Below are 21,459 nucleotides of genomic sequence, written 5' to 3' on the forward strand. Positions count from 1 at the left end.
GTTTTTGTTTTTTTTCTATAATACTCGAGGTCAAGATGATTGGTTTGAGGGTTTCCCGGCATAGGAACCGCTTTCTCTAGTGGCTTTTTTAGGTGCACCTTACTTGTATAGCATGAGGTTGACACTTTATATAAACTTTTTCCATTTTAAAAGGGATGTGATATATATAAAGTGTCGACCTTAACCAAGTAAGGCACTCCTCCAAACTGCCATAAACACTTATTATGGCTTGAAAATCTATGTCAACCCTTAATTAAGAAATTTAAAAATTAAGAAATTTAAAACTTCAAGATAGTACAGATTAAACATATCTATAAATACTTAAAAATCATGAAAACAGACGGTCTAGATAATGTGTTACATGATTCACCATTTTTTTACAAGTTAAATCGTTTTCTTTTATATCCACACATCTCTAGGTCTAGATGATTAATTAAAGTGTTTCTAACAGGGGTAACATTTTCTGATTATTTTTTTTATTCTTAATATTAAATTTCATTGGATCAGAGAGCTGAAGAAGTTTATAGTCACAAAGCAAAAAGAGGGGAAGAAATAGATGAAAAATGATCATGTGTATTTTAGATACACAGCATTAGTGTGTGCGTGAGTTTTAAATGGTCCATCCTTGTAAGTGAGAAATCCTAACACCCTTTGGACGTGTTTGTTTTTCTAAAAATTTTATTTCATATTTTTAAAAAATTATGTTTTTTTCACACTTCCATCTAAAGTTCGAAAACTAATCTTTCAACAAAAGTTTGCATTCCTTTGTTAAAAAGTGAAATAATAAATTCCTAGGGGAAGTAGAAACTTAATCTTTAATAACTTTTTTATCGATCGCTATTCACTATGTATGATATAAAAACATAATATTGGTATTATTAATATGATATAATATAATATAATATTATTATAACATAATATTATATAATATAATAGTATATAATATTATATTTTATAATATTTTAGATTATATATATAATAATATAATTATATTATATTTTGTATAATATAATAATATAAATATTATATATTATATTATATTATATATTATATTATATATTTATATTTATTTTATTAATATAATTTATATTATATAGTATATATTGATTATATATTATATGTATTATATATTATATTAAATATATATTATATATAATATATAGTACTAAATATATTAAATGAATTTAAATATATCAAATATATGTATTATATTAATATATATAATATTTATATTATTATATATTATATAAATATATTATATTATATTATATAGATAATATTTATTATTTATCAAATATATAATATACATTATATTATATATTATATTATTTTATATATGTTATATATTTACATTTATATGGTTAATATATATATATATATATATATTTCTCAAACACAGTACCCAGCACTTTCTTAATATCCAGAAAGTTATCAACACAGTACTTAGAACTTATTCAAATATTATGGAACAAAGCATTTAACTTTTCATAACATTAAAAACATTAAACTTTCTAAAAGATATCTTTCAGAAAAACAAACATGCCCTTTGAATAGAGGAAAACGTCAGCACATTTCTAAGTTAAAATTTCTTTTTCTTTCTTTTGACCTTTTTGCCCTATTTCTCTCTACCCTAGTCATACCCTCTCCTTTCTCTTTACACGGTTTCCAGCATTGAATATATCGTCAAATAATCCATCTGTAATGGAAATTACATTAGTGAGAATATAAGCCGAAACATAAAAGAGAACTTGATTTAACGGCTCTTTCGAAAAATTGAGAAGGCAAATAAAAAACATATAGGTAAACGGATTTCATAATAGAATAGATATTTGGCGATAACTTTCCCTCCACCCAAGCAATATACGAACAGGGAAACTAAAAGGCTAATATACCAAGGAAAGAGCCCAAAACCTTCAAAAAAAAAAAGAGGAGGGTTGAGATAGAGATATAAGATTAATCTCTCTTATAGTAATGGAGAGAAATAAACACATAGGGATATGTTTATGGACTTCTTTGTTAGCATGAAGATTAGGACTCACCCGAAGACTGGTTGAGGGAGATGTCACATAAGATAGAGAGAGTGTTTTATGTACAACCACCCGAACCTGTGGCCTGCCCTTACTCACTCACTCCGAGTGAGTTTTTGTGATTATTATACGTGTATTAATATAATGTCACTTCATCGCATCAAAAATAACTCTCGAATGTGATCCTACATTTGTTATACAATGAATACAAAAGAAAAAAACATATTCCTATGTAAACAAAATTAAACAAGTCACGTCTATTTAACATAAGTATGTGATTATAAATATTCAAAATGCAATAGGTTCATTATGCCTTATTCAAAAAAATAGGTTCATCAAGCTCCATCAAATTATAATATGCAATACATCGATTTATGTAGACCTAGTTTTGGCATGCTAACCTGTAACTACGAAGGATAAAGTTCCAAGAATTGAACAGACTAACCATTTTGGAAATAGACAGGTCCAGATAATTTGTTATAGAATACATTATTTTATGACTTTAAATCTTTTACCCATAGTTCTATATATTGAGGTCGAGATGATCACTTGGAAAAACTTCAAACCTTAAACACAACCTGTTTGGGTGGTTTCTTGAGCTATGACTTATATTTATAATTTATAGGGGTTTTGTGTCGATTGGACCCCGACCCAGTTCTGGAACCTACCTACCTGGGCTTACTTGGACCCAGACCAGGGTCTAAAAATTTAAAAACATTAAGTTATATACTATGTAATATATATGTTTTATTCTAGTAAAAATGATAATAAATAAAATCTAGTGAAAAAATGTATGTTTTATATATGATTTATAATATTTCATACCAGGTCGACTCAACCTGGTCCGACCGAACCCTATAGGGTCCATGCCGGATCTAGACCCAGATCAGGTCCAAGCATCCAGATCTGAGATGCTGAGTCCAAACCAATCTTGATTGGCGATCCGACGATTCAATACGAGATCAATGGGTGGCCATCTGCCCCACTAATACGATGTTTCATACACTGGCTTTCACCATTTATTTTTATGAGAGAGAGAGAGACAATAGGCATGAAGGTGGGCTCAAGAAGAGAGAGAGAGAGAGAGAGAGAGAGAGATTTCCAGTTATAGGCTTGGAGGTTTACCTACCTCACGGGTGAATGTAATTGTAACCACTCCCACTTTGCTATCCCTGTCAACTTTTTATTTCGACAAAGAGAGGGAGGAGAGTAGAGTTGGTACGCTCATCTTCCCATTCCAATCCCTCCCACCATTCTTTTTCTCCTTCAATTAGTCTTAGCATTTCTGCTTCTCGGAGACCTTGAGGGAGCCTTCTCAACTTGGGATACCCTCTCACAGATATTCTCTCCAATGAAGGCGCATTCTCACATATACTCTTCAATTTCACCAAACCATTTAATTGCAATTTTTTTAATTCGGGGAGGGTGATGTTTTGGCCTACCTGCCCCCCACTAATTATCTCTTCTAATCCTCTGCACCTCATTATCGCCATTTCTTCTAAGCATGGAAGACATTGTACCACATTTGCCAATAACACATTCTTCAATACATCACAATCTTCAATAAGCAAAAATCTGAGATTGAGAAGATGATGGTCTCCATCTCCCTTCCAAATTCTCCTCACAACTCGCAAATTCGAGAGGCACAAAAATTCCAAGCTCTTCAAGCTGGGAACAACATCAAGGCCAACAAAATCCAATTGAGAACATTTGATGCCAGTTCCATGAAGATCAAGCACCTTTAGGGCTTCTAGAAACCCTCCGGAATGTTATTCAAATTTCTATTTTTTCTGAGCATCAATGTCGTGAGAACCGGACACACTGGCCGATTTGGAAGTCTCTCTAGTCCATTACTCATCAACGATATACGTTGGGCCTCTCCCCATTCTTCAACCCTGAGTGCTTCTTTCAGTCCCAATCCTGCTTCAACAATAAAACCCCCACCCTCTCTTGTGGAGCCGATACGTATGGCAACATCTCGGATCACATCATGAAGCTTCACAAAATAATCCGTTCTACGAACTTGCTCTATCATGCATGAGTCAATCAGCTTTTCAATTAGACCGTGGCCTTTGTTTCTAGCATCCTCCACACTATCCACTCTGCCTAAGAGCCCCTCACACATCCAACGCTCAGCCAAATTATCCTTTTCAATTTCGCAGTCCTCTGGAAATAGGGAGCAATACAAAAAACATTGCCTAATGTTTTCATCTTGTAATTCGTCGTAACTATACTTCAATGGCACAAACACTTCACGTTCCATGCCCTCAATCTCCATTGTTGCTTCCCGTAAAGCTCTCAGTGCATTCTCCCACACATGCACATTATCCTTGTCTCTCATCGCACAACCGACTACGATGATGGCGAGTGGTAGGCCACCACATTCTTTGAGGACCTTACAAGCGATGGGCTCTATGGAAGGGAGACCTACCACATTTCTTGCTTTTTCACGAAACAAGATCCATGCTTCCTCCTCTAATAAAACATCCACTTTAATTTTGAGGTCAGTTTCCATCCGATTGCACACTATTAATGATCGAGTGGTTATTATAATCTTACATTTATTTTGTGGGTTTGGGCGAGGGACTCCTATAGCATTCAAATCCAGCTTTTCCCACAAGTCATCTAATATAAGCACGAATCTTTGCTCCTTCGAAGCAGAAAACAATCTCTCTGCAATCATATCTTCATCTTCAACATTCATTCCCAATTTTTTCATTACTTCTTTTTGAATTCTAGTTATATTTACATCTGTTGACACAGTGATCCATATCACTCTCTTAAATCCTTGATTTTGTGATGGACTATTGTTGATTTCCAGCATGACAGTTGTCTTTCCAACGCCTCCCATACCGTGAATGCCAATCACACCCAATTCATTGTTACTCAAACATTCAAGGATCTTAGTTACATTTTTATCAAATGTTGACTGGCCTGTGATTGAAGCTGTAGGCATCTCCCTCCCCACTGGCGGTGGTCGATCCATGCTCCAATTCACAGTATTTGCTAGATTGATGTGAGTAGTGATTTGGGATAGTTTCTTTGTTGCTTGTCTACCTGACTTGTAGTTGGAGGGGCAATTTGGGCAGAGTCCTCCAAAGCAACACTTGTTGTCGTGGTATCTTTCAACTACTTCATCTGCTTCATGTTCCAATTCTCGTGCCCTATTGAACCACTGTTGTGCTTCACCTGTGGCTGCCTTCCCACTTCTTTCTGTTGCTTCAATATTCGCCTCCAAATCAGGAATTTGGACCTTAAGTCAGTTCGTTCTCATTTCTCAGTTCCTCAACCTTCTCCCGGCATTTGAAGAGATATCCGAGCTGTCGAGTGATGGGTTCCAAAAATATATTCACAATTTGGAGCACGCCGGTAGCAATTTCCATGGTTGATGGTAGCAAAAGAGAGGCAAACACAATGAAATAGTTCAGGTAGCCACAAGCCTTGGGACACTAAACAAAAGCACCTTGTAAAAAGCCCAATTGGTCGAGAAAACCAAGTAGAAGGAAAGTGTCCTTTTGGTGAAGAAGATTAACCAAACCAAGGTGAACAAAGCAAAGCTCTGTGTTTTTGTGGAGAAGAAGATCAAGAAAACCAAGGTGAACAAAAGGAAAGCTCTCTGTTTCAGCCGAAAAGAATATCAAAAAAAGCAGGGTGAACAGTAGGAACACTCCTTGATTTAGTCAAGAAGATCAATAAAACCAAGGGGAGTAAGAGTTTTGGTTCAAGAACTTGCTCAAAAAAAGATATCACAATGATATTTAATGATGCAATAGATTAATCTCTGCATATAAAGAGCGATAAAGATGAAGAATCAGAGGTAGTGGTTTGGAACCAGCATAGAAAAGAAGGGAGGAGGTGCAGCAAAGAAAAGAGGAGGAGGAAGAAGTAGTGGTGTTAAATCAATTTTTTTTAAACCTCAATCCACACGCCATTGTAATTGTCATTTGAGGGATGGGTGGTAGGGTGCATCGGTGAAAATATTATTCAATTTCCATTATTAATCATCCTATGCTCATTCAAAACATGGGTCGAATTCGTAAAAGACCTCCATTCTCACTTTTCCACCCATAAACTATGTTGGAATAGTGAAAATATAGGCGCCAATAGCACCATCCTTGTGTGTTTACTTTATTTGTTACGTACCGTAAGCTAGTTGAGCTCTAAGCATGATTAGTCTTATACATTGGTGGGTGCTAATGAATATAATACAATAAAATATGGATAAATGAGCATGAAAGAGCTCAATTGAGAGGGCTTTTTTTAGGTCCAATTCATTGGTGTCATGATAATATGGACTTAGATGCCGATAATATGGACTTAGATGCCAAATAAAAAGTTTTACTGCGTCAAATGCTCAGATGAAGTAAAAAGCGAAAGGAAAATGTGCGGACCTCCACTGCTATAATGCAAAAGGTTTCGCATTTATGAAAGGAATTGTGTGGACCTCCAATTGCCTTTGGGTGTGGTTTGTATAGAGCCGAGGCTCTAAACAATCAAAGTAAAGCCCAGGTACACAAGGAGGCCAATTGCCTTTGGGTGTGGTTTGTATAGAGCCGAGGCTCAAAGTAAAGCCCATCTTCAAATAGTGTCCCGAAATATGGTTTCAATATTGGAAATCTTTGTGATAGCATTCAAATATATTCATCTTTGAATATAAAATTTAAAGCTAACAAAATAGTGTAGATTGAGCAGATCTATGAAAACTTGAAAATCTTAAAAATTGACGGTTAAAAATGCATTACAAAATGTATTGTTTCCAACACTTGCAATCCATTTTTTTTCTCATGTCCATGCATCTTGATGTCGAGATGATCACTTTGATTATATTTGGGCATGAAAACAACCTCTTTTAGTGAAAATTTTGAGGCAGGCTCTAATTTGATTGTTTAGAGCCTTGGCTCTATATAAAATTTTTCCATTGCCTTTAATTAAAAAAAATAAAATCTAGTCTGAAAGCATGGGCTCGGTTAGCCTGACCTTTGAACCCAGGGTTAAAATCAGTGTTTTTATGTGCAGCTTGACCTAGCTCCTTAGTGCTTTTTACAGGCTTTCATTTAAAATGTACAAACTTTACAACCCACCTCAAATAAAACATTGTACCATGGGGAACATGACATTGACTTGAGCCCATGACTTGAGAAAAGTAGAAACTTTAGATCCCACCTCAAATGATGCACTGCACCATGGGAGACCTCAAGCAGAATTGGGTGCGATTTATATAGAGCCTGGGCTCTAAACAATCAAAGTAAAGCTCACCTTTAAATAGTATCAATAAATGTAGTTTCAATACTGAAAATCTTTGTGATAATCTTAAATTTTATTTTCATGTGTAGTTTTAATACTGAAAGTCTATAACGTAGACTCGCTGTTGTTGTTAGATCAAGCCCTCACCAATTAGACTCAGGCTCTTTTCTTGAGAGGAGTAGACTTTGTATATACAATGTGTAAAAAAATAAAAAAAAAGAAAGTAAAAGAGGTTAGGAAGCGTAACATCAAAAGAAATAAGGGAGAAAGGTACAGCAAAGAAAAGATAATGAACAAGTGGTGTTAAATAGAAAGAAGGGGCACCTTCTCTCTTCTTTCTTATGATGTTGCAGCTTCCTACGCAATTTTTATGTTTTTGCTCTTTATCACTTAAAAATTCCCGTCCCACAATTGACAATGACAAGGGCATGTGAAATGAAGTTACAACTAAATTGATTTAATCACTACTTGTTTACTAAATATATATTTAACACCACTTGTTCATTGGAGATACAAGTTTGGCATTTCAAGTTTTGTTAAAGCTGTTCTAGAATTTCCTATTATATTTAGATTTTCTTTATTAAGGTCTCTAACACATGGCAAATGAGGATATTTTCTTTAGTTTATATGGTATATAACCCCCCGTCCCTCTTCTCTCTCTCTTTCTCTCTCTATATTTATGTTTATGACTTAAAGTTGGATTTTAATCACATGGTAAATTATCATTTTTAGTTTTCAAAATTTATTCATTTTTTCATATTCATGATGTTAAATATTATAAATTTGAATCAAATTATATTTAAAAACCATATTTATTACCAAGCCCGCATTTCTACATGTGCGGCCTTGCCGCATGCTAACTGCATCCTTATTTAAATGAGTTCTGTCCAAAACCTAGAGATGGATTTTGAATTTTAAAATTTTATTTTTATGTTTTGGGTATATCACCGGGGGAAGGGTGAACTGAAGATGTCATATTGACAATTGACATCTTTTACCGTAACCACCAATACTTGAGTCCATTCCTAGGAATTAACATTTTAGGAAATGAAAATATGATAAGTAGAAATTTGGATAAAGAAAAAACGGAACCCTAAAAATAAAAAATGAGATTTTTTTCTCTCTAATAATATTTTAACAATATCAATTTTATCATCCACTAACAAGTTGGATGTTTAACGCGTCAAGGGACACCATCCATCATAGAAGTGTGTCCCCTTAGGCGCGAATTCCTTATATGGGAAAAGTTCTTGTTAGCCCACTAGTTGATGAAATAGCATAAGCCCAACGATTGAGATTGAATATGGGCCGATCTAAACTGTATTTCATATTTGAATTTTTTTCTACAGATATAAATCATTTGAAATTTGTATCGTCCGCTCTTCTCATCAAGACAAATTAAATAAAAAAATTTAAAAAATTATTCACAAGAACTAAATTGATCAAAATATCCCTGTAATTTTCAGAGGTATTTTGGTCTATCTTTTATAAATTATTCTTTTAATATGTTTATTAGATTCGCCAATTTTTCTAAAGTACACACTAAAAATTTCAAGTGAATTTAATTTATAAAAGTATTAAAATTCAAATACAAAATACAATCATGATCATTGGATAGATCAACCCAGATTCAATATATGCAATTGGATGGTGACTATAGTGGTCACCTAGAACACTGACCTCAAACTTTCAATATACATGTATATAATTTTTGTTTACATTTAAAATAATAACAATTATAGATCTGTTGAAAATGAAATATAAAACCTAATGGCCATGTCCGTAGCTCTAGAACCCCTACAAATCAAAATTGCCGGTGAATCCATATGAACTATCGCAACCGAGTTGGATCGAGCCAAATACACAATCACCTCCCAAATCGATGAAAAATCTAGGAACTCGATAGATGGGCTAAGAGACTCGATAAAACTGACCATGCTTTCTTAGATGGGAAAGTTGGATCATTTTTAACGGTTCCCTAAACTAGCATTCAGTGTTTGTAATGGTGTTTGAAGATCGGCAAAGCGGATCAGTTTTCCGGTGACAGATCTGCCAGGCCATTCCAGGTTTTCCAACACTGTTTACAATATTAAAACGAATTGAAAATTTGAAGAAACGAATTGAGAGAACACTAGTTCCTCTCCAATTGAGTTGAGGAGAAGAGAGAAAGAATACCATATTTTTAATTAATATAGTACAATTACACAAGGAAAAGATTTATTTAGGGCTTAGGCTTCACCTTAAAAAGTAAAGTCGTACCTCAAAAAACTTATTACCCCAAAACTTATTAAAAAAATATAGTTACTAGGATTAGAAGAACCATCTAATCGATCGTTTCAACCCCAAAAACTCTTATGCATTTCTATTTCAAGCTCTAAAAATAATATAGCACATTATGGAGATCATTCATTTTCAAGTCATGTTCGCAAAATCGAACCGGAACGGTTAACAAGAAATAGGCTTGGAAGCGGTTTAACTGGTCTAACCATTAAACCGGCCCAATTCAACAGCACTAACCAGACAAGTCCCGAGCTGCCAAAAAAGCGTCGAAAGAAGTAAAAAAAAAAGATACAAAAAATACTATACTAAAATATGAAAAGCATATAAAGAATGATTAAAATACATTCAAATGAAGATGAAAATTAAAATCTACTAACGCATTCCAATGAAGTTGAAAATTACTAAAAAAAAATGGATTTTAACAAATTGATTTAGAATTTTATGAAAAAGATAGGAAAATATAAAAGTGAGTATTAGTGACCAAAACAATTTTTAATCTTTACCATAATGTAAAGAATATTAAAAAATATATTAAAAATCAATTTTTTTATTTTTAAAAATTTATATGCATTTTTTTAAATTTTTTTTATATACCGATTGATCAACAAAACTATGCAAAACCGGAACCTGCCTATGGCAGGTTCCCCGATCTAACCAGGCAATTAGATCGCCCTATTTTGTGAACATTGTTTTTAAGTATTACAACACTAACCCATCATTGGAACTAAATTATCGCCCATCATCGGAAATAAATTATCGAACCATGTAGGGGTGGGTTTCCAGAGCCAAAACTACATTTTTACATAATGCACCGGCCTCTCGCTAACTGCACCCTTTACGTAATCCACTGAGAGATTCTAAAGATTTGAATTATAAATACGTACGAAGTTACTAAATAGCTGATGTCTGTTCATGGCAGCATTCGTAAAGCAAAATTGAACCCGAACGGTTAACTGGATATGGGCCCGGAAGCGGTTTAACAGACCTAATCGGTAAACCGGCCAATTCAACTATTCTAACCGAGTAAATCCTGAACCTTCAAAAAAGTGTTGAAAAAAATAAAAAAGATACAAAAATATATATACTAAAATATGAAGAGTATATAAAAAATGATTAAAACAAAACGCATTAAAATGAAATTGAAAATTAATGAAAAAATAGATTTGAACAAATCGAATTGTGCCTAGCAGAATTTTTAAAATTTTCTGCAAAAGAAGGGAAAATATAAAAAGTGAGACCAAAACAATTTTTAATCTTTACCATAATGTAAAGAATATTAAAAAATACATTACAAAATAAATTCTTTATTTTTTAGAATTTATATATATTTTTTTGATTTTTTTTTTTAAATACCAATCGATCGCCAAAATTGCCCAAATGACCAAAACCGGAACCGGCCAAGCGATCTAACGAAACACTTGGATCGTCCGGTTTTGCCAACAGTGATAATATCATTATTCCCCCCTGAAACTAATTTAAGATGTATTGTGTTGATCCAAATCATGGAATGGACATATCATTCCCTATGGTACTATTACTTCATGCGATCGACTTGAACCAATCTCTTAGCGAAAGCACTGAAGGTCTTGTCCTCTTCAAAACAACCCTTCCTTGTCAAATGGCACACCTCCTCGAGGTCAGACGGTCTGAAGGCGAGAGAGGCTCTTCTTGGCCTCCAAAAAAATAAAGAGCGGGAGTATGTTAAAAAAAAAAGCAGCAGTCAAAATCCCAGTCTTGCCTAAACAACCACTAAGACCAACTGCAATGTACATGAAAAACAGAAACTAAAAAGGCTGGCAATGTTCCGGTCTTCAACATTGACGCCATGGCAGGCACCTGAAACCAAGTCGCTTAGCAATGTTCCGGTTTGGCCCGCCAGTTCCGAGTTGAACTGGCTGATTTTTAGGACACTGATTCAGAAAATCGAAAGCCTCTTTCGGGGACATTTTGTAACCCTAAAGACCCATGCTTTGCTTATGCTTTAGACCTACTTCAGATATACAAGGAAATATACGAAGTGGAGAGAGTCTTCCTTTGATTTCATTTTAACAAAAGATGGAGGCCTGCTTTTGGTTTTTGAGCGCTCTTTTATTTTCTAAGGCATTTCTTCTCTCTCTGATTTTTGAGATGTTTGGTTTATAAGGCATCTCCTCTTTTTCTCTTTTTCTCTCTAATTTAGTAAGTATTGGGTTGGCTTTACTCCAGTGCCCATCTTCATTACTTTTCGGAGTCTTTTTCCCCACTTTACATTTCAAGCTTTTTTTTTTTTTTTTTTGCTGATTTCTGACCTTTTATACTACTTTCTTCATATTTTCATCGACTACGTTTCTCTATATTTCACAGCTAGGTCCTTTTATACTTCTCTAAAATTGGTTAGTTAGGTCCTTTTTACTCCCCTTCTATCTGTCCCCCAACCTTTCGGGTCCAAAATTTGGACCCATATCCAGACCCGAGGTAGAGTCTACCCATCGAGTTTCTGGTTGGGATCCATTGCCGCCCGTAATTGCATTAATCTCTTGGGTCGGGGTATGGTTGGTACACAAACAACACCAAAACGGCTCCCAACTAAAAAAAACTGAATCATGGCAGTGTTGAAGATAGTGGTGGCAATGGACCCGAACTTGAACGAAGACCCACCGGGTATACATAACATGGGTCCGGGTAGGGGTCCAACATTGCGATCCGGTGGGTCGGGTTCGGGTGTACCCGATCCTTACCCCGTAAAATGTTAGAGATATAATACTTCAAGCCTTATTCGTTTGGGTGTATTAAAGACTGTATCCAATAAGGACTCGTAGTCATCTTTAGCTATTAAACGAAAAATCAGAGGGATCGAAATCGTTCCCAATAATATGGGTATAGGAAGGTAAAAAATGGAAGGAAAAAAAACAACAAAAAAACTCATAGTGACGGTGGCAATGGACCCGACCAAACCTTGGACCTAACAGGATAAACCCAGGACCCGATGGGTACAAATATGGGTCCAATTTTTGGACCCGACGAATCGGATCGCATTCCAAAACCTGGACCCGAATACTACTCGGGGTCCAGCCGGACCCGACTCATTGCCACCCCTAGTTGAGGAGGATGGGGCGGTCCATTGCCCCCAACTAAAAAACTTCTGCATTATAAGGTTAACACCTTATGTAAACTCTTTCGATATTTAAATGCTTGTAAAATAGGTTTACCAGCTTCAAAAAATTATTCCCTTTGTGTTCCATGTTGGAGAGAAATATCACCTTGATTGTCGAGCACCAAAGATTGATAAACATTACAAACAATATTTAAAGGATCCAATTTCTATAAGTCCTACACCTTACGAAAAAAAAAAAAGAAAAACACTTCGGTATGATGTTTCTAAAATGTATTTCTACAACTGATTAGAGCTCAAAAAACAGTACAGGTCTTTCATGAACACGAGAGAATGGATGGTCTATATAATGTGCTATAATATATAACTTTTTTTTTTGGGGGCTTGAATTTTGTTTTTTTATAACCATAAAGGTCAAGATTGAGATGATCGACTTGAAAGTTTTCTAACACCAAAATTGCCACTTTTGGTGAGTTTTGAGATGATTATGTAATTTTTCTGTAAGGCCTAGGTCTTATTTTAATCTTTTCTATATTTATGTAAGGGAGATGTTTGTATAAGGTGCCCGCCTTATACCAGACAAGTAAGGTGCATCTTTAAATTTTATCATAGGATGTATTTCTAGTGTCAAAAACCTTATGATGACCGGAAAATACATGTTCAACCATAATTATAGAATTTAAAAATTCAAAAACGATATAGATCAAACAATTTTAGAAACAATTAAAATTCTTGATAATAGCATACAACTTGTTATAAGATACCTTACTTTTACAACTTCAAATTTTTTTCTTTCTATATCTATACATCTTGAGGTTGAGATGATCAATTGGAAAGTCTTTCAACTTTGAAACACTCTTTTCTACTGTCTTAAATGTCAATATATGTGAGAGATTTCTAATAAGTTCTGCATTGGGGGTTGCTAATCTGGATCCAGAATCTGAACCCATTCTTAGTTGGAATTGGGAACATGTCCGATTTTGATAGATTCGCTTAGTTACATAGACAATCGAGCGAGTCTGTTAAGGAACTAGGCATTCCGGTTTGGCCGAATTTCCAATCAGGAAGGGATCTAAATTATTTTTAAAATCCCAAGTGGTCCAAAATAATTTATTCTAAATAATTTAAAATGTTAGTATGATAAAAGTACTTCATTCAAATTTCACCATTACAATAATTGTAAATAAATACCATATTGAAATAGTTCCAACAATGTTTTCGTGTTTTACAGGGAGAATTGTATTGGTTAATGGCAGGGACTTACCAGAGGCATTTATTTCTTGCAAGAGTGTTAGAAAATCCGTTATTTATTGTCCCATTAAGGAATATTTTTATTCGAGGCTGATCCTATTAGTGAGGCAGATTGAATATTCATCGATAAATAAATAAGACTGACAATTTTAAGGAAAAAAAAACTCTCAATTCCTACTCTTAAAAGTCAAGTGACTACTAAGAAAAACCATGAAAATTTTGTACTACTCTTGAGCTAATCAGCAATAATTCACAAAGTAATAAATGGCTAAACTAATTTAAAAAATGGATTGTATATAATGGAACTATTTACTTTTGGTATAAGGAGGTGGCAATTACTTCTAACCTTATGATGTGTCATCTAATAGCTTAGGTGTGTTATAAAGTTCAAAAAAAAGAAAAATTAACTTTGCGCTTGGTCAATGGAATAAATGTAACCACCCAATTTTACATCCAATGAGCAAGATTAATTGTGACCACCTCGTAATAAGGTAAATGGACTTTATTGGTTTCTGGCTCTATTTCTTTACCTAATAATGCATGACTTCCTCACTACCAATTGACCGGGCCTGCCAACTGTAGGCACGTCAAGCCCAGCTCAGGTTCATTTGGGGTTGGGCCAAGCCCAACTTAGCTTGGACTAAGCCAAAGGCGCCTGGATCGGGCCGAAGAGGCCCCAGCCCTAGTACTAGGTCCGGCCTAATAATCTAAAGAAAAACTAATTAAATTAGGGAGATCGGCCCAGTCGTGGCCCGACATTCAGGCCCCATTTTATAGCCTAGAACCTATGAGGGCCAAGCCACTCATTATGGCCACATTTTATAGCCTAGAACCTTATGGCCAACTTTCATCTTCACCTGCTTCATGTTTTCCTCATTGTGATTGGGGTAATCTTAGCCCTCCATTCAGAATGGACGGTTGGATAAGGGGATATATAAGTATTATGTTGTATGGAAGCATAGAAAGCTTTTCTTTTCTTTTAGGAAAGGTTTCTATACTTCCCCTACAGCATAGAAGAACTATCCTCCCCCTACCATCTAACCATCCAATTTTGATCAATAGAGCCACTCACCGTTTGATCTTAGATCTAACGTCTCAAAGAATTTTATTTTTAATTTTTTTTATGCAAATTATATGAATACAAAATTTGGTACGTGCCATCTTCTCATTGGGGCACACCTATAAAAAAATATTAAAATTTTTTGATAAAATATAATGACCAAAATACACCTTAAAACTTTCAAAGGTATTTTGGTCATTTTATTTTATTGGAAATGTTTTTTTTATATTTTTTGCTAGTGCGAGTTTAATAGAGGATTAGACGTCCAAAATTTGGTGGAAAAATAGTTATAGAAAAAAAATAAATATAAAATAGTGTATAGACGTGACATTGTGATGGGGGCCAATCTTAGGCCTCCATTCAGAATGGACGGTTGGATAAGGGGAAGTATATAAGTTTTATGCTGTAGGGGAAGCATAGAAAGCTTGCCCTTTCTTTTAGAAAAGGTTTCTATACTTCCTCTAGAGCATAGAAGAACTATCCTCCCCCTACCAACCGTCCAATTTGATCAATAGAGCCATTCACTGTTTGATCTTAGGTCCGACGTCTCAAAATATTAGTTTTTTTTATACAAATTATATGAATATAAAATTTGGTACGTGCCATCTTCTCATTGAAGCACACCTATAAAAAATATTAAAAATAAATTTTCAATAAAATATAATGACCAAAATACCCCTTAAATCTTTCAGGGGTATTTTATCATTTTTATTGAAAATATTTTTTTATATTTTTTTTTCTAGTGCAAGTTTAATAGAGGATTGGACGTTCAAAATTTAGCGTCAAAATAGTTTATAGAAAAAAAAATTAAAAATAAAATAGTGCATAGACACGATATTGTGATGGGGCCAATCTTAGCCCTCCATTCAGAATGGACAATTAGATAAGGGGAAGTATATAAGTTTTATGTTGTAGGGGAAGCATAGAAAGCTTGCCCTTTCTTTCACGAAAGGTTTCTATACTTTCCCTACACCATAGAAGAACCATCCTCCCCCTTCCATCCAACCGTCTAATTTTAATCAATAGAGCCACTCACCGTGTGATCTTAGACCCGACGTCTCAAAGTATTTTATTTTTAGTTTTTTTTTATATAAATTGTATGAATATGAAATTTGGTATGTGTCATTTTCTCATTGGGGCGCACCTATAAAAAATATTAAAAATATTTTTTTTGATAAAATATAATGACCAAAATACCCCTTGAAACTTTCAAGGGTATTTTGGTCATTTTATTTTATTGGAAATATTTTTTTATATTTTTGACTAGTGCAAGTTTAATAGAGGATCGGATGTCCAAAATTTGGTGTCAAAATAGTTTATAGAAAAGAAAAAAAAATAGTGCATAGATGTGACATTGTGATTGGGGCAAATCTTAGCCCTCTATTCAAAATGGCCGGTTGGATAAAGGGAAAGTATATAACTTATACTGTAAGGGAAGCATAGAAAGCTTGCCCTTTCTTTTAGGAAATGTTTCTATACTTCCCTTACATCATGGAAGAACTATCCTCCCCCTACCATACAACCATCCAAATTTGATCAATAGAGCCACTCACCGTTTGATCTTAGATCCGACGTTTCTAAGTATTTTATTTTTAGTTTTTTTAATAAAAATTGTATGAATATTAAATTTGGTACGTACCATCTTCTCATTGAGGCGCACCTATAAAAAATATTAAAAATAATTTTTCGATAAAATATAATGATCAAAATACTCCTTAAAACTTTCAAGAGTATTTTCATCATTTTTATTGAAAATATTTATATATATATATATATATTTTCCGTGCGAGTTTAATAGAGGATTGGATATTCAAAATTTGATGTCAAAACTGTATATAGAAAAAATAAAATAATTATAAAAAAATAAAAAATAAAATAGTGTATAAAAGTGACATTGTGATTAAGACAATCTTAACATAATTTAAGCTTGCCCTTTTCTTTTTACCACAAGCCTCTCTCTCTCTCTGGTGAATGTTCCTCCTTTCCCCAAAGTGTATGAATCCATAATTTAACGTAAAGCAAATGGAAGCCAGCTAGAAAGAAGAGAGATTCCATAATTAAGGTCAAGCAAGTGGAAGCCAACTAGAAAGAAGAGCAGTTACCGTCAATCTTTCATATGAATAATTGAGGAGAAATTACGCACCGAAAGGTTAAAAAAAAAAAAAAAAAAGCAAGAAACGGGCCCGGCCCTTTGCCTTTACTTGACTGTAAATCACAAAAACTCAAATCCATGTATGTTTTATGAGTTTTCTATAATGTTTAAATCTTAAAAAAGATGCTTCAAAGTTTTCATTGTGGTCTAAATTGTTGATTTTAAATACCATGGAACTTTACTCCTTCAATAATTCTCCAATCTAGAAAAATGAGTGGATGAAAAACAGGAGGAGTACGAGAGGAAAGACATGGCTGAGAGGGTTGTGTCCAAATTGTTGGCCGTTCTATAGACTCGGCAAGACAGGAGCCAAGCTCATGCCGGAGGTGCAGCACAAGTATGAAAAGAACTTTGAAAGATTGGCGATGACTCCCCCTCTGAGTTGGAGGGGGTAGTAGACTTAGAAGCCACACCAATTGATGACCAACCGATTGCGAGATCAATTACGCAAAAGGTTCTTGATTGCATAAATGATGAAAAGAATCAGGTTATTGGTGTGTATGGTATGGGGGGGATCTGGAAGACGGCTCTAATTGAAAATGTTCATAATCAGCTCTAATCTAATTCTAGTTTTGACATTGTGATATGGGTTAAAGTGTCTCTTAATCCAAATATGGGATGCATGCAGAGGTTTTGGGCCTCAATTTGTCCATGGTGAATATTGAGAAGGTGAAAGATGAGCTGTTGAAGATTCTAAGAACTAATAGGTATTTGCTGATTTTGGATGATGTGTGGAAGAGATTGGAACCGAAAGAAATAGGAATTCCCTGCCCAACTGTTAAGAATATGGAGGCCAACATAAGCATTGAAGTAAAGAAATTACCAGAGCCAGAAGCATGGAGTAAGCGGGTTCCCATATCACCTCTGCATCAAAAAAACCCCATGCCAAAATCATTCTAAAACAATGTGATGGTTTACCTCTTGCTATTATCGCAGTTATACAGGCTATGGCCAACAAAAATACAAGTGGAATAGTGGGAGGACGCCATATCCGAATCAAGCAGTCTGCTTCAAATTTATGCGGTATGGTTGAGATGTATTTATCCTTTTGAAGTTTAGTTATGACAAATTAGATAATATTCTTAAGTCTTTCTCTTTGCCTTGCTTAAAAGTAGGACTAGGGTGATCTAGTACGGTGGGCATTTTTTTTTTTTTTTTATGTTTTTCACCGACTAAAACACTTACAATAATTTTTTATAATTATTTTAATTCAAAAGAAATAAATAAAATAAATAAGACGGCCATCACTTGCTACCACTAAGAACAATCAATTTTATTAAATAAAGAGAAGAGGAAAACAAAACTGAAAAATTATAAACTTCATAAATAAAAATTGTCAAAAGATTACTTCAACCGGTCTTTGAAACATCCCACACCGAGTCTCCTCCTCCAATGGTGTGTAGGATTAAGTGGAGTGTACCCCCTAAAAATTGCTAAAAAATTACCTCAACCGGTCTTTGACAGGTCTCCTCCTCCAATAGTGTGTGGGATCAAAAGTAATGGTACGAGATCAAAAGCTTAACTAGGTGGGGTGTGCCACCCCTTACAACCTAATTTATGAGAGGGAAATCTCCTCCAATGGTGCATGGGATCAAAAAATTACTTAGGTGAGGCGTGCCAACCCTTACAACTTAATTTATGTGAGCGGGGTCTCCTCGTGCGTGGGATCAAAAGATTACCTAGGTGGGGGCGTGCCACCCCTTACAACTCAGGGAGAATATTTAGGAGAGAGAAAAAGAACTTATTTTATGAGAGAGAGAATATTTAGGAGAGAGAAGAATAGAGCCTAGATTGGGGTGTGCCCAATAGAGAGATAGTAGGAAGTTCCTAACTCTTTTATAGTATTCCCCCTAAGTATACAAACTTTTCAAGGTACATAGGAGGTCTTGAGACTAGGTCGCTTCTTCTAAGTTGGGGTTCAGGTTCGAGATCTAGTTCGCTTCTTCTACGTCAATGGCCTCCTCAAAGAGATCGCTTGTTTGTGACTAACTCTTGCTTTAAGGAACTCATCCTCAAATAAATGGGCATTGTAGCTCTCAATAACCGCTTCATTCTGGAGGTTGTAGAATCGATGGCCTTACCATGGTCAGGGCAGCCAATAAATAAAATCTTGATAATTTTGGGATCTAGTTTTATTCTATTTTAGTGAAGGATTAGAACATAGGCAGAGCATCCCCATACTCTTAGGTGATCGAGGGACGGAGCACAACCAGTGACCATCTCATGAGGAGTAAGAAGAGTTGCTTTGGTGGGAATTCGGCTCAGAATATACCTTGTTGTTAATACTGCTTCTCCCCATAAATCTAGAGAGGGCTTTTCATGCCCCATCATACTTCTCACCATTTCCATAAGGTCATATTCCGTCTCTCGACAACTCCATTTTACTCTGATGCGTAGGGCATGATGTATTGGTGAATGATGTCATGCTCTACACACAGGTCCCTAAAGAGATCAAAGGAGTATTCTCCACCTCTATCAGTTCTTAGAACTTTAATTTTCAAGTTGGTTTGGTTTTCTACCTCAGCTTTGTATTCCTTGAATTTTTTTAAGGCTTCGAATTTTGTATGTATTAGGTATATATGCCCATATCACAAGTGGTCATCAATGAAGGCAATGAAATACATTTTCTGACTTTTGATAGCTACATTCATGGATCCACATATATCACTATTAATAATTTCTTCTAGGTTAGAAGCTATTTTTGCCTCGATAGAAATTTTCCTTGTTAACTTTCCCTGCACACGCGATTCACACACTTTTGAAAGGTCACCTTTATAATTTTGAAGATTCATTTCCATAGAGTAAGGGCATTCACTAGTTGACCGGACATAATTACATCACCACGGTCTTTCACAATCACCATAGAAAGTAGTGATAAAACCGGCCTTAGCAATTCTGGAAACCGAAACCAAGTGCTTCTTCATTTCAGGAGCATAAAGTAATTGTTTTAGGATTATAATTTTTTCATTTTTCATTTGAGCGCATAGGTGCCAACTCCTAGAACCTCAGTTTTTTAATGTCCTCCCATGTATATGTGTTGCTCGCCTGGCTTTACGGGAGTGAAAGTGCGGAAGCTCTATTTGGTATTTGTGACATGAGTCATAGGTCCCGAGTCAAGACACCAAGACGTCCCATTGGGGTCGGCTAACAATGACTCAAATACCACAAAAACAACTTCTTTTTTATTCCAGTATTTTTGTTGAACCAATAAAATTTTGCTATGTGACATACCTTTTTGCATATATAACAAGTTCTAGTTTCTTTTCTTCCCTTAGGTTCTCTCCATTTATTCTTTTCATCTCATCGCTTCTTATTCTTGTTCATCTTCTTCCCTTTATTAAATTTGAAAACAGTTTAGATTTTACCACTTGAACTGGTGCTTTACGTGCAGCCCTTCTTTATTCCTCCCCTATGAGTAGAATGATGAGCTCCTCAAGCTTTAGAGCAGTTTGCGGGGTTGAAAGTGAAGTGACGAATGACTCCCATGAATTCGGCAATGAGTTCATCAAGTGAACCACCTGCATTGGTTCTATTGATCGCATGCCAGTTGCCTCCATCTCTCGAACTAGAGCACGGAAAACATGCACATGATCAGATATCTTTGCTCCCTTGTTCATCTTCCACTCGTTATATTTCTTCATGGCCATAGCCTGCCTCATCACAGTTGTATCCGCATATTCTTTCTCGAGCCTCTGTGCATTCCTTTCGCGGTCTTTATTAACTCATACTCAAATACGTATGAGTCAATCATTGAGAGCATATGATGATATTCCTAGCACACTCATCTTTGTGCTTCCAAGAAGCATATTTATCTTTAGTTTGTTGAGATGAATTAGACCTCAAGTGGTAGCGGCGATCTTCAGCTAGTACACCATCCAAACCTTCCTCATAGAGGACATATGTTATTTTGTGCTTCCGTGAGGCATAATTAGTTCCGTCAAACCTTTCGGTTTTAAGGATTTCAAAGATGAAAGTACGTGCAACCATTATTCTCTTTTTCCCAAAATAAATAGAAAAAAAAAAACCTATAAATAGCTAGAAAACTTGCTTTGATACCAATAAAAGTAATACTAGGGTGATCTAGTATAATACGCATTTTTTTTTTTTTTTTTTTTTGTATCGACTAGAAAACTTACAATGGTCCTTTACAATTATTTCAACTTAAAAAAAGACAGGTGCACATCATACTATATCACCTTAGTACTGCTTTCATTGCTCTTTAATGGAAACTCATCAATACATGAAGAATGCCTACTAAAACATTGCGCAAAAGGTTTAGTAGATAGGCTTGGTACTTTCCATGCCCCTCGTAATAAGGGTCACACTATAAAACTGTGAAAATGCATGATATGAG

General features: G+C 35.0%; 1 long non-coding RNA gene and 1 pseudogene across 2 annotated transcripts; one reads left to right on the top strand and one right to left on the bottom strand.

Annotated features, from left to right (window-relative positions):
- Positions 1-1,814: 1,814 nt before the first annotated feature.
- LOC148778889 (putative disease resistance protein At4g10780) lies at positions 1,815-6,925 on the bottom strand (annotated as a pseudogene). Its single transcript, XR_016048739.1, has one exon. The product of XR_016048739.1 is annotated as a putative disease resistance protein At4g10780 (transcript).
- A 10,371-nt stretch (positions 6,926-17,296) lies between these two features.
- Positions 17,297-20,937, top strand: LOC148778890 (uncharacterized). Its single transcript, XR_016048740.1, has 2 exons — positions 17,297-18,128; positions 20,497-20,937. It is a non-coding gene; the product is annotated as an uncharacterized LOC148778890 (long non-coding RNA).
- Positions 20,938-21,459: the final 522 nt, after the last annotated feature.

This window comes from Amborella trichopoda, unplaced genomic scaffold (genome assembly GCF_054954075.1).
Source record: "Amborella trichopoda isolate Santa Cruz 75 unplaced genomic scaffold, AtrichopodaSantaCruz75HAP2 v2.0 scaffold_918, whole genome shotgun sequence".
NCBI classification, from domain to species: Eukaryota; Viridiplantae; Streptophyta; class Magnoliopsida; order Amborellales; family Amborellaceae; genus Amborella; species Amborella trichopoda.